Genomic DNA, 12,840 nt, shown 5'->3' with positions numbered 1-12,840 from the left:
AAAAGCGATAAGAGCATTATCGAAAATTAATCTTCCAGGGATAAAAGGACTTTGGGTAGATAAATCATACCATCCAGGAGAGGTCTCAGCGTGTTAACAAGGCAGTTAGATATAATTTTGTATATGACATTGCAAAGGTTAATTGGTCAAAAATTCTTTATAGGTTGAGGATTCTTTATTTTAGGAATAAGAACAATACTACTATCATTTATCCCCTCTGGCATACTTCCAGAAATAAATAAATACTTGAAAACAGAACAATAATATCCTCCTTGTGAAAACCCCAATTCCTTTGAAAAAACATCTACCCCTGGAGCCTTCAACGGTCCAATTTGGAAGAGAGCATAATTAATTTCTTGTTCAGAAAAATGTTTGCAAAGTTCATCATTCACTCTATGTGCAACAAGCGGATTTTTTTGAATTTTGATAAAAAAATTGAAGCCGAGAAATTTTTTGAAAATATTTAACAAATTTGAAAGCGCAAAAAAAATGTAAAACACGAATATTTTTTTAATCTTGAGAACAAAATTTGAAACAAATGAACAAATTTTTAAAGCATGAATTTTTTGCGAACAAATTTGGAAGCGCAAACAATTTTTTAAAGCATGAACATTTTTTGAATCTTGAGAACAAATTTTGAAACTGAGAACAAATTTCAAAAACCCCAAACAACTTTGGAAGCACGAACAAATTTTTAAAGCACGAGCATTTTTTAAATTTTAAGAACATATTTTGAAACCAAGAAGAATTTTGAAAAATCCTAAAAAAATTGGAAGCACAAACTTTTTTTAATCTTAAGAATTTTGTTTGAAACTGAGAACAAATTTGAATCTTAAGAATAAATTTTGAAACTAAGAACAATTTGTGGAAAATACAGAATAATTTTTTAAAATCAAGAACATTTTTGAAAATCCAAAATTAATTTTTGAAAATCCAGAACATTTGTTGAAACAGAAACATAAAAGAAAAAGAAAGAAACGGAAAAACAAAGAAAATGAAAAAGAATAAAACCCGGCTCAGGGAACCTTTTAGAAGTTCTTCAAAACCGTAAAAAACCAGCTAGGAAACTTCCCAAAACTAGCCACAGCAGCCTCATTACGGGGCCAGCCCGATCTTCCTTCCGCTCTATGCAAAGTATACCCTGATCCATTCGGGGGCTAATGACGGGATATAGCCCTAGGGTAGGGTCATAGGTCTGACCAATACGTCCTACCCAAGGCACCTCATTATTAGTTTAAGGACTACAAGGGAAATTCCTACTGGATCGTGACAACATCTAATCCACTCGATACGGATCCACTCAGACAAATACATTCCATCCACTCGGATGACAGTCGACCACTCGACCGTATGACTCACTCAATCATGCAAATACCAACAGTCGGCAAGACATCTGTAGTGGGCTGACATTATGGCATCAATGCCCCATCTTGTAACATAAGAGGTGAGGAGGTGGCGCACTCTATATAAGCCACCCCCTCCACATAGCTGGGGACATCTTCTTCTTGTCCTCCTTCGGGCTCATTCTTTCCCTCGAGCTCTGGCTCTCTCTCTCTCTACACCATGTAACTCATGTCCATGACAAATAAAACAAAGCCTCTCCGGAGCACGAGACGTAGGGTTGTTATCTCCACTGTGAGAGGCCTGAACTCGCTAAAACCACCGTGTCACCCATGTGCATCTTGATAGATCATGCTCCGTTATCCTACCCTCTTTCTATTGTCAGAATAGTTACCACGACATTTGACGCCCACCGTGGGGCATAGCGTCTATCGAGCCATGATGCATATGGTTATTTCTTCAACCACCAACGGCAGCGAAAGAAAAACAGACATCCGTCCAAGCAGCAACAAGGGTGTGGAAGCAGGAAACTCCGACCTTGCACAGCCGACTACGCCTCCACGTACGGCTACCGGTGCCGTCTGCCTTGTCGTCGTCCCGCGCGGCTACCGGTGTCTTCTACCTCGTCGTCGTCGTGCGCGGCTACCAGCGTCGTCTGCCTCACCGTCATCATGCACGACCGCCTGCGTGGTCCGTCTCTCCGCCCTACCCGACGATCTTCTTCAGCACATCATGTCCTTCACGCCGGCCAAGGAGGCCGCGACCAGCGCCGTCCTCTCGCGCCGATGGCGTCCGCTGTGGCGCCGCACGGGCGTCCTCAACCTGGACAACATACACTACTCCGCCCAAGATCGCTACGGCTGCTTCGACGTCTTCTTCCGCGACGCCATGGCCGCCCTCGCCGCCTACCGCCGCCGTCGCGGGACGACGACCCTCAAGAGGCTCACGCTCTTCCTGACGGAAGGCGCCTACCATCCCCTCAAGAGATGGTACAGCGACCCGAACCAAAAGAAGAAGTCCGGGTCGCCGGCATCCTCGCCGACCCCGCGGCGACCGGGCTGGAAGGGCTCCGCATCGCCGCCAAGGAGCAAAACCAGTGCGACGAGATGTACAGCCCGCCGCTGGGCTCCCTGCCGTTCGCCACAACGCTCCGGGTGCTGGAGCTCGAGCACTGCAACCTCAAAGACGCCGCCGCCGTCGGCGCGCCTGGCCTTCCCGTGCCTCACGGACCTCACGTTGCGCCACTGCTTCGCCTTGGAGGGGAATCTCCAGGCCCTGGTCGACGACGCGCCGACGCTGACCAGCCTGCCTCGTAAGTGCATGCATAACATGAAACGACAGGGCGTGGTGGTCCACGATCTATTAAACCGCATGTATTCAAGCACGTGAAATGGAAGGTAGTGGTGGCCAGGCCTTTAACGTCTGGTTAATTGGGTGGAGGATCAATTCCATGCATTAAACATGGACTAACCGTTTTGGCTTAGGTAATTGCCTCATTAAGCTCCTCGTAAGTATTTCCCACATCAGTAAATTTTGCATGCATGCGGGCAAAACCAAATGTGGTTTTTATTCATTGCAAATTAGCAACTATACAGGACACTTAGTTCACCCAAAAATATTTGTAGCTACGCTTGCTACTAACTTGCAGGGTCACTCGTCCGTAATCGTCTCCGAACAACAGTTTATACGGACGGACCATTTGTTGGAATTATGCCCTAGAGGCAATAATAAATATATAGTTATTATTATAATTCCTGCATCAAGATAATATTTTATTATCCATGCTATAATTGTATTGAATGAAGACTCATATACATGTGTGGATACATAGACAAAACACCATCCCTAGCATGCCTCTAGTTGGCTAGCCAGTTGATCGATGATAGTCAGTGTCTTCTGATTATGAACAAGGTGTTGTTGCTTGATAACTGGATCACGTCATTGGGAGAATCACGTGATGGACTAGACCCAAACTAATAGACGTAGCATGTTGATCGTGTCATTTTGTTGCTACTGTTTTCTGCGTGTCAAGTATTTATTCCTATGACCATGAGATCATATAACTCACTGACACCGGAGGAATGCTTTGTGTGTATCAAACGTCGCAACGTAACTGGGTGACTATAAAGATGCTCTACAGGTATCTCCGAAGATGTTAGTTGAGTTAGTATGGATCAAGACTGGGATTTGTCACTCCGTGTGACGGAGAGGTATCTCGGGGCCCACTCGGTAATACAACATCATACACAAGCCTTGCAAGCAATGTAACTTAGTGTAAGTTGCGGGATCTTGTATTACGGAACGAGTAAAGAGACTTGCCGGTAAACGAGATTAAAATAGGTATGCGGATACTGACGATCGAATCTCGGGCAAGTAACATACCGAAGGACAAAGGGAATGACATACGGGATTATACGAATCCTTGACACTGAGGTTCAAACGATAAGATCTTCGTAGAATATGTAGGATCCAATATGGGCATCCAGGTCCCGCTATTGGATATTGACCGAGGAGTCTCTCGGGTCATGTCTACATAGTTCTCGAACCCGCAGGGTCTGCACACTTAAGGTTCGACGTTGTTTTATGCGTATTTGAGTTATATGGTTGGTTACCGAATGTTGTTCGGAGTCCCGGATGAGATCACGTACGTCACGAGGGTTTCCGGAATGGTCCGGAAATGAAGATTGATATATAGGATGACCTAATTTGATTACCGGAAGGTTTTCGGAGTTACTGGGAATGTACCGGGAATGACGAATGGGTTCCGGGAGTTCACCGGGGGGGGCAACCCACCCCGGGGAAGCCCATAGGCCTTGGGGGAGACACACCAGCCCTTAGTGGGCTGGTGGGACAGCCCACAAGTGCTCTATGCGCCAAGAGAAGAAAATCAAGAGGAAAAGAAAAAAAAGGGAGGAGGTGGGAAGGGAGGAGGACTCCCTCCCACCAAACCTAGTCCAACTCGGTTTGGGGGGGGAGAGTCCTCCCCCTTGGCTCGGCCGACCCCCTTGAGGGTCCTTGGACCCCAAGGCAAGGCCCCCTCCCTCCCACCTATATATACGGAGGTTTTAGGGCTGATTTGAGACGACTTTTCCACGGCAGCCCGACCACATACCTCCACAGTTTTTCCTCTAGATCGCGTTTCTGCGGAGCTCGGACGGAGCCCTGCTGAGACAAGGTCATCACCAACCTCCTGAGCGCCGTCACGCTGCCGGAGAACTCTTCTACCTCTCCGTCTCTCTTGCTGGATCAAGAAGGCCGAGATCATCGTCGAGCTGTACGTGTGCTGAACGCGGAGGTGCCGTCCGTTCGGTACTAGATCGTGGGACTGATCGCGGGATTGTTCGCGGGGCGGATCAAGGGACGTGAGGACGTTCCACTACATCAACCGCGTTCTCTAACGCTTCTGCTGTACGGTCTACAAGGGTATGTAGATCACTCATCCCCTCTCGTAGATGGACATCACCATGATAGGTCTTCGTGCGCGTAGGAAATTTTTTGTTTCCCATGCGACGTTCCCCAACAGTGGCATCATGAGCTAGGTTCATGCGTAGATGTCTTCTCGAGTAGAAAACAAAAGTTTTTGTGGGCGGTGATGTGCGTTTTGCTGCCCTCCTTAGTCTTTTCTTGATTCCGCGGTATTGTTGGATTGAAGCGGCTTGGACCGACATTACTCGTACGCTTACGAGAGACTGGTTTCATCATTACGAGTAACCCCCTTTGCTCAAAGATGACTGGCAAGTGTCGGTTTCTCCAACTTTAGTTGAATCGGATTTGACCGAGGAGGTCCTTGGATGAGGTTAAATAGCAACTCATATATCTCCGTTGTGGTGTTTGCGTAAGTAAGATGCGATCCTACTAGATACCCTTGGTCACCACGTAAAACATGCAACAACAAAATTAGAGGACGTCTAACTTGTTTTTGCAGGGTATGATTGTGATGTGATATGGCCAACGATGTGATGTGATATATTGGATGTATGAGATGATCATGTTGTAATAGAAATATCGACTTGCACGTCGGTGGTACGGCAACCGGCAGGAGCCATAGGGTTGTCTTTATACTAACGTTTGTGCTTGCAGATGCGTTTACTATTTTGCTAGGATGTAGCTTTAGTAGTAATAGCATAAGTAGCACGACAACCCCGATGGCAACACGTTGATGGATGATCATGGTGTGGCGCCGGTGACAAGAAGATCGTGCCGGTGCTTTGGTGATGGAGATCAAGAAGCACGTGATGATGGCCATATCATGTCACTTATGAATTGCATGTGATGTTAATCCTTTTATGCACCTTATTTTGCTTAGAACGACGGTAGCATTATGAGGTGATCTCTCACTAAAATTTCAAGACGAAATTGTGTTCTCCCCGACTGTGCACCGTTGCTACAGTTCGTCGTTTCGAGACACCACGTGATGATCGGGTGTGATAGACTCAACGTTCACATACAACGGGTGCAAAACAGTTGCGCACGCGGAACACTCGGGTTAAGCTTGACGAGCCTAGCATGTGCAGACATGGCCTCGGAACACATGAGACCGAAAGGTCGATCATGAATCATATAGTTGATATGATTAGCATAGGGATGCTTACCACTGAAACTATACTCAACTCACGTGATGATCGGACTTGGGATAGTGTAAGTGGATCATGAACCACTCAAATGACTAGAGAGATGTACTTTTTGAGTGGGAGTTTAGCATATAATTTGATTAAGTTGAACTCTAATTATCTTGAACATAGTCTAAGTCCACTTTGAATATATTTGTGTTGTAGATCATGGCTCACGCGACAGTCATCCTGAATTTTAATACGTTCCTAGAGAAAGCTAAGTTGAAAGATGATGGAAGCAACTTTGTAGACTGGGCTCGTAATCTTAAGCTAATCTTACAAGCTGGGAAGAAGGATTATGTCCGTAATGCTGCGCTAGGAGATGAACCACCCGCTACGGCTGATCAGGATGTTAAGAACGCTTGGTTAGCACATAAGGAGGACTACTCAATAGTTTAATGTGCAGTCTTGTATGGCTTAGAACCGGGACTTCAACGTCGCTTTGAGCGTCATGGAGCATTTGAGATGTTCCAGGAGTTGGAGTTTATCTTTCAGAAGAACGCCCGGATCGAGAGGTATGAGACCTCCGATAAATTCTATGCTTGCAAGATGGAGGAAAACTCGTCTGTCAGTGAACATGTGCTCAAAATGTCCGGGTACTCAAACCGTCTAGCTGAACTGGGGATTGAACTCCCGCAAGAAGCTATCGCTGACAGAATCCTTCAATCACTGCCGCCAAGCTATAAAGGCTTTGTGTTGAACTACAACATGCAAGGGATGAACAAGTCTCCCGGCGAATTGTTTGCGATGCTAAAAGTCGCAGAGTCTGAACTCCGTAAAGAGCATCAAGTGTTGATGGTGAGCAAGACCACTAGTTTCAAGAGAAACGGAAAACGCAAGAAGGGCAATTCGAAGAAGAGCGGCAAGCCTGTTGCCAATCCGCCGAAGAAACCCAAGGCTGGACCTAAGCCTGAAACAAAGTGCTTCTATTGCAAGGGTATGGGTCACTGGAAGCGCAATTGCCCCAAGTATCTGGCAGATAAGAAGGCGGGCAAAGAAAAATCAGGTATATAGGATATACATGTTATTGATGTGTACTTAACCGGCTCTCGTAGTAGTGCCTGGGTATTCGATACCGGTTCTGTTGCTCACATTTGCAACTCGAAGCAGGAACTGCGGAATAGACGAAGGCTGGCGAAAGACGAAGTGACGATGCGCGTAGGAAATGGTTCCAAGGTTGATGCAATCGCCGTCGACACAGTGTCACTTCAGCTACCATCGGGATTAGTGATGAACTTAAATCATTGTTATTTAGTGCCTGCGTTGAGCATGAACATTATATCTGGATCTTGTTTATTGCGAGACGGTTACTCTTTTAAGTCTGAGAATAATGGTTGTTCTATTTCTATGAGTAACATCTTTTATGGTCATGCACCGAATGTGAGAGGATTGTTCATATTGAATCTTGATAGCGATACGCATATACATAACATTGAGACCAAAAGAGTTAGAGTAAACAATGATAGCGCCATATTTTTGTGGCACTGCCGCTTGGGTCATATTGGTGTAAAGCGCATGAAGAAACTCCATGCTGATGGGCTTTTGGAGTCACTTGACTTTGATTCACTTAACACGTGCGAACCATGCCTCATGGGCAAGATGACTAAGACTCCGTTCTCCGGAACAATGGAGCGTGCAAGTGACTTATTGGAAATCATACATACCGATGTGTGTGGTCCAATGAGCGTGGAGGCACGCGGCGGATATCATTATTTTCTCACCTTCACTGACGATTTAAGTAGATATGGTTATGTCTACTTGATGAAGCACAAGTCTGAAACATTTGAAAAGTTCAAACAATTTCAGAGTGAAGTGGAAAATCATCGTAACAAGAAGATCAAGTTCCTACGGTCTGATCGTGGGGGTGAATATCTGAGTTTCGAGTTTGGTGTTCACTTAAGACAATGTGGAATTGTTTCGCAGTTAACACCGCCTGGAACACCACAGCGTAATGGTGTGTCCGAACGTCGTAATCGTACTTTGTTAGAGATGGTGCGATCTATGATGTCTCTTACTGATTTGCCATTATCTTTGTGGGGTTATGCATTAGAAACAGCTGCATTCACTTTAAATAGGGCACCATCAAAATCCGTTGAGACGACACCATACGAACTGTGGTATGGCAAGAGGCCTAAATTGTCGTTTCTTAAAGTTTGGGGATGTGATGCTTATGTCAAAAAGCTTCAACCTGAAAAGCTGGAACCCAAAGCGGAAAAATGCGTCTTCATAGGTTACCCAAAAGAGACAGTTGGGTACACCTTCTATCTCAAATCCGAGGGCAAAGTGTTTGTTGCTAAAAACGGAGCTTTTCTCGAGAAGGAGTTTCTCTCGAGAGAATTGAGTGGGAGGAAGATAGAACTTGACGAGGTTGTCGAACCTCTCATCCCTCTGGATGGTGGCGCATGGCAAGGGGAAACCTCTGTCGTTGCGACGCCGGTTGAGGAGGAAGTTAATGATGATGATCATGAAACTCCAGTTCAAGTTTCTGTTGAACCACGCAGGTCAACGAGATCACGCGCTGCTCCAGAGTGGTACGGTAATCACGTCTTATCAATCATGTTGTTAGACAACAATGAACCTGCAAATTATGAAGAAGCAATGGTGGGCCCAGATTCCAACAAATGGCTAGAAGCCATGAAATCCGAGATAGGATCCATGTATGAGAACAAAGTGTGGACTTTGGAGATACTACCTGAGGGCCGCAAGGCTATTCAGAACAAATGGATCTTTAAGAAGAAGACGGACACTGACGGTAATGTGACCGTTTATAAAGCACGACTTGTGGCAAAGGGTTTTTCACAAGTTCCAGGAGTTGACTACGATGAGACTTTCTCACCCGTAGCGATGCTTAAGTCCGTCAGGATCATGTTAGCAATAGCTGCATTTTTCGATTATGAAATCTGGCAGATGGATGTCAAAACGGTGTTCCTTAACGGTTTCCTTAAGGAAGAGTTGTATATGATGCAACCCGAAGGTTTTGTCGATCCTAAAAATGCTGACAAGGTGTGCAAGCTCCAGCGATCCATTTATGGACTGGTGCAAGCATCTCGGAGTTGGAACAAACGCTTTGATGAGGTGATCAAAGCATTTGGGTTTATACAAGTGGTTGGAGAATCTTATATTTACAAGAAAGTGAGTGGGAGCTCTGTGGCGTTTCTAATATTATATGTGGATGACATATTACTGATTGGAAACAACGTAGAGCTTTTGGAGAGCATAAAAGGTTACTTGAATAAAAGTTTCTCTATGAAGGACCTAGGAGAAGCTGCTTACATTCTAGGCATTAAGATCTATAGGGATAGATCGAAACGCCTGATAGGACTTTCACAAAGCACATACCTTGATAAAGTTTTGAAAAGGTTCAAAATGGAACAGTCCAAGAAAGGGTTCTTGCCAGTTTTACAAGGTACAAGATTGAGTAAGACTCAGTGCCCAGCAACTGATGAAGATAGAGAGCATATGCGCTCCGTCCCCTATGCTTCAGCCATAGGTTCTATCATGTATGCGATGCTGTGCACTAGACCGAATGTTAGCCTGGCCATAAGTATGGCAGGTAGGTTCCAGAGTAATCCAGGAGTGGATCACTGGACAGCGGTCAAGAATATCCTGAAGTACCTGAAAAGGACTAAGGAGATGTTTCTCGTATATGGAGGTGACGAAGAGCTCGCCGTAAAAGGTTACGTCGATGCAAGCTTTGACACAGATCTGGACGACTCTAAGTCGGAGACCGGATACGTATTTATTCTTAATGGGGGTGCAGTAAGCTGGTGCAGTTCCAAGCAAAGCGTCGTAGCAGATTCTACATGTGAAGCAGAGTACATGGCTGCCTCGGAGGCGGCTAAGGAGGGTGTCTGGATGAAGCAGTTCATGACGGATCTTGGAGTGGTGCCAAGCGCATTGAATCCAATAACCTTGTTCTGTGACAACACTCGTGCCATTGCCTTAGCAAAGAAACCACGGTTTCACAAGAAGACCAGACACATCAAACGACGCTTCAACCTCATCCGCGACTACGTCGAGGAAGAGGACGTAAATATATACAAAGTGCACACGGATCTGAATGTAGCAGACCCGCTGACTAAACCTCTTCCACGGCAGATTTATTACAATGTAATTCACATGGTGATGTGAGGGCTAGATTATTGACTCTAGTGCAAGTGGGAGACTGTTGGAATTATGCCCTAGAGGCAATAATAAATATATAGTTATTATTATAATTCATGTATCAAGATAATAGTTTATTATCCATGCTATAATTGTATTGAATGAAGACTCATATACATGTGTGGATACATAGACAAAACACCGTCCCTAGCATGCCTCTAGTTGGCTAGCCAGTTGATCGATGATAGTCAGTGTCTTCTGATTATGAACAAGGTGTTGTTGCTTGATAACTGGATCACGTCATTGGGAGAATCACGTGATGGACTTGACCCAAACTAATAGACGTAGCATGTTGATCGTGTCATTTTGTTGCTACTGTTTTCTGCGTGTCAAGTATTTATTCCTATGACCATGAGATCATATAACTCACTGACACCGGAGGAATGCTTTGTGTGTATCAAACGTCGCAACGTAACTGGGTGACTATAAAGATGCTCTACAGGTATCTCCGAAGGTGTTAGTTGAGTTAGTATGGATCAAGACTGGGATTTGTCACTCCATGTGACGGAGAGGTATCTCGGGGCCCACTCGGTAATACAACATCATACACAAGCCTTGCAAGCAATGTAACTTAGTGTAAGTTGCGGGATCTTGTATTACGGAACGAGTAAAGAGACTTGCCGGTAAACGAGATTAAAATAGGTATGCGGATACTGACGATCGAATCTCGGGCAAGTAACATACCGAAGGACAAAGGGAATGACATACGGGATTATACGAATCCTTGGCACTGAGGTTCAAACGATAAGATCTTCGTAGAATATGTAGGATCCAATATGGGCATCCAGGTCCCGCTATTGGATATTGACCGAGGAGTCTCTCGGGTCATGTCTACATAGTTCTCGAACCCGCAGGGTCTGCACACTTAAGGTTCGACGTTGTTTTATGCGTATTTGAGTTATATGGTTGGTTACCGAATGTTGTTCGGAGTCCCGGATGAGATCACGGACGTCACGAGGGTTTCCGGAATGGTCCGGAAACGAAGATTGATATATAGGATGACCTCATTTGATTACCGGAAGGTTTTCGGAGTTACCGGGAATGTACCGGGAATGACGAATGGGTTCCGGGAGTTCACCGGGGGGGGCAACCCACCCCGGGGAAGCCCATAGGCCTTGGGGGAGACACACCAGCCCTTAGTGGGCTGGTGGGACAGCCCACAAGTGCTCTATGCGCCAAGAGAAGAAAATCAAGAGGAAAAGAAAAAAAAGGGAGGAGGTGGGAAGGGAGGAGGACTCCCTCCCACCAAACCTAGTCCAACTCGGTTTGGGGGGGAGAGTCCTCCCCCTTGGCTCGGCCGACCCCCTTGAGGGTCCTTGGACCCCAAGGCAAGGCCCCCTCCCTCCCACCTATATATACGGAGGTTTTAGGGCTGATTTGAGACGACTTTTCCACGGCAGCCCGACCACATACCTCCACAGTTTTTCCTCTAGATCGCTTTTCTGCGGAGCTCAGGCGGAGCCCTGCTGAGACAAGGTCATCACCAACCTCGGGAGCGCCGTCACTCTGCCGGAGAACTCTTCTACCTCTCCGTCTCTCTTGCTGGATCAAGAAGGCCGAGATCATCGTCGAGCTGTACGTGTGCTGAACGCGGAGGTGCCGTCCGTTCGGTACTAGATCGTGGGACTGATCGCGGGATTGTTCGCGGGGCGGATCGAGGGACGTGAGGACGTTCCACTACATCAACCGCGTTCTCTAACGCTTCTGTTGTACAGTCTACAAGGGTATGTAGATCACTCATCCCCTCTCGTAGATGGACATCACCATGATAGGTCTTCGTGCGCGTAGGAAAATTTTTGTTTCCCATGCGACGTTCCCCAACACCATTCATTCGAGCTACTAACACGATGACACACCGAAATTATTCCAGATGAATTTTGTATACAGATGACCAACATGCAGTGACTCGGCCGCCCTGCGTGCCGTCGCTCAGTCGGACGCATCATAATCAGTCGGTCCTCCCGCGCGCCGCCACTCGGCGAGACACATCTTCGTCACTCGGTTGTATGCGCCTTCATCAGTCGACCGCCCCATGAGCCGCCACTTGGCGAGACACATCTTCGTCACTCGGTTGTAGGTGCCTTCATCAGTCGGCCGCCCAGCGCGCCGCCACTCGGCGAGACGCGCCTTTGTCACTCGACCGCCCCCCGCGCCGTCACTCGGCTGGAGACTCCTTCGTCACTCGGCAGCTTCGCGTGTCGTCACTCGGCTAGAGGCTCCTTCGTCACCTGGTTGCTCTGCGCGTCGTCACTCGGCCGCCCCGCGTGTCGCCACTCAGCTAGACGCGTCTTCATCGCTTGACCGCCCAACACGACGCCACTCAGCCGAACGTGTCTACTTCACTCGACCGCCCCGCGCGTCGTCAGGCAGCTAAGTCATTTTTCTCAGACTCCATTCTATTAAATAATCGTTTCTACATTACCGAGTGTCGAGGAAGTCGCACATGACGTTCACTCGGAGGCCACGCCACTGAGTGTACCTCTGTACTCGGTTGTTTATTTTTATGTGGGAACACTTCACTTCCGGTTCGTTTGGGTCCAGTACTCAAACGAGTTCAGCCGGATCCTTCACTCTTTTAGACTCTTGCTGGTTCTGAACCAGCAATCACGTGGCACACCCAGTGGGTGTCTATGGGTGCAATTTACATGAACTATTTCAGAAAAGATCATGTTACTTTGATAATTTTTTATGCTGGCTTGTGCTATTTTTCATACACAGGTTACTC

Source organism: Hordeum vulgare, chromosome 5H, assembly GCF_904849725.1.
Source record: "Hordeum vulgare subsp. vulgare chromosome 5H, MorexV3_pseudomolecules_assembly, whole genome shotgun sequence".
NCBI lineage: Eukaryota > Viridiplantae > Streptophyta > Magnoliopsida > Poales > Poaceae > Hordeum > Hordeum vulgare.
The sequence above is the reverse complement of the archived record's forward strand: the minus strand, read 5'-3'. Positions refer to the sequence as shown.